The 2246-nt window shown below is 48.0% G+C and overlaps 1 pseudogene; it reads left to right on the plus strand.

Moving 5' to 3' along the window:
- The first annotated feature begins 330 nt into the window (after positions 1 to 330).
- LOC115176699 (small conductance calcium-activated potassium channel protein 2-like) overlaps positions 331 to 2246 on the plus strand; it is a 157627-nt pseudogene continuing 155711 nt past the window's right edge.

Raw genomic sequence — 2246 nt, forward strand, 5'->3', positions numbered from 1 at the left:
CGTGAACGAATGAATTACTCACGCTGTCAGAGAGGATGCGGGCTATATGACACAGTTTCCCGGAGAACTGGGAGCAAATGTAACAGTTGCATTACATAAACTAGTAGTAATATTAGCCTATATGATCATGATCCATAATAGCGTAATATCATTTATATTCGCGTTGTTATTATGGGGTTCAACGGGAAAGAGCGTCTGGATGGCTTGATAAAAATGTATTTGTAGTTTTTCTTGTCTTCATAATTACCCAGTGACTGTCCAATGAGAATTACAGGGAGGGGAGGCAGAGAGCGAGAGCAAGCGAGAGAGAGTGAAGTTGAGAGAGACATATTCGGAGAGACAGTGTGAGCGATAGAATGAGTGAGTGAGGTAAAGGAAGAGTTGCATAGGAAATCATATTTGTCATTTATAGGCTACCTTTCTCCGTTTAGCATAGCATGTTTGCATGTAGATGTCGAGTAGTCTAGCGATTCAGTTATTTTATATGGTGAGAATGCTGACGGAGATTTTCATATCAACAGTAGGTCCATAATATAATCATGAAAGATTATTCAGTTCTTTCATTTTTAAGGACATTTGAAATAATCGATATGCGTGATATCAATTCATTGATCCCTGGACTGACGGAGATAAAGACGGATTGATTTTCCAACGGGGATTTGAGGGCAGGAATCATCCAGCACAGAGGGAAGGAAGGGAACCAGTGAATTATTTGGGAGAAATCAAGGCGCTCTGTCTCCTGTGAGGACCTGTCGCTGGTCTAGCACCTAGAAGAAGGGAAGCAAAAGATGATGGAATGACCGTGACAACATGAAAAAGAAAAGGTGTGGGGGTCTATTTTCATCCAGCCAGTGATTCAACACGACTGACCTGGGGGACAGAGAAAGGGAAGAGAAGGTAGGAGGAGGAAGAGAGAGTGAGGGGGGGGGGTGTGTGTGTGAGATAATGGTGTTTGGGTGTGAGATAATCTGTGAGATTTTAGGAAGGTAGTTTAAGAATGAATAAAAGTGAATTGAAAGATCCTTGCCGTGTAAGCTGTAGCATACATGTAAACACAGATTTAACAGAAGAATGCATTCTAGGGGACCAGTATTCAACTGTGCGCTCAATAAAGTAAATACTTTGAAAATAATAATTAATGATCGGATTTGCCTTGTACACGTCCAGTTAATTTGCTATAGTCTTTCCTATCTGAATGTAGAACAGATTACATTAGTATGACAGAGATTGGTGGAAGGTGGGAGAGAGAGAGAGAGAGAGAGAAAGGGAGGGGGAGATGTGAGGAGATGTGAGGATGACAGGGACAGTTGACTCAGTGCAATAGGGAAGTCAATATTCTCTCCGAAGCTGATCAGTTCTCTACTAATTTCAACTTCTCATCCATCATGTGCTCCCTCTCTTCCACGCCTCCCTTCCTCCATCTCTCTCTTCCTTCCTCTCTCCATTGTTTCCTAATTAAACCACATCTCTCTTCTAATTCTAATGTTTCTTCTGTACTTCTCTTTCCATTTTTCTTTCTCCTTTTCCTCCCTCTGTCTCTCCATTAGGTAGAGAGTGGCCTGTCGCCCTCTGCCCCCCACCATGGAGCCCCCTCCCTCTCTGAGCTTGACTCTCCTGGGAGGCAGTGAGGACGAGGACCCGCGGTTCCCCCTCCCTCAGAGTGGAATCTCCCACTCCTCCATGACCGGCAACTACCCGGGATCAAACCACTCCAACCACAGGGGGGGATCCAGTCTGGACCGGCTAAATGGGTCCCCCACCACACCTAACATGCCCAAGGCCTCCCTCCCCAAACTGCCTCTGTCCTTAGTGGGGGGTCAACCCCTGCCCCCCCTCCCCAATGCCCTTCACCCCACCAGCACCCCTCTGTCCTCGTGCCTGGGTTCCCAGCACAGCCTGAGTGGAGACAACTCCCCAGTCTACAACGCCCTCTTCTACTCCTCACACTCCCCTTCCATGGAGAGAGAGAGGGACAGGGATAGAGAGAGGGGATGTAAGCACCGCCAGGCCAGCCCGCTGGTCCATCGGAGAGACAGCAACCCTTTCACGGAGATCGCCATGAGCTCCTGTAAATACACAGGCGGCGTGATGAAACCTCTCAGTCGCCTCAGCGCCTCCAGACGCAACCTCATCGAATCAGACAGCGGCAGCGACACCAAAGAGGGCGGGGCAGCACCTGTTACCGGCACAACTGCCATTGGAGGGCGGGACCGGGACAGAGAGGCTCCACCCACTTCCTCATCCTT

Source organism: Salmo trutta, chromosome 37 (genome assembly GCF_901001165.1).
Source record: "Salmo trutta chromosome 37, fSalTru1.1, whole genome shotgun sequence".
NCBI lineage: Eukaryota > Metazoa > Chordata > Actinopteri > Salmoniformes > Salmonidae > Salmo > Salmo trutta.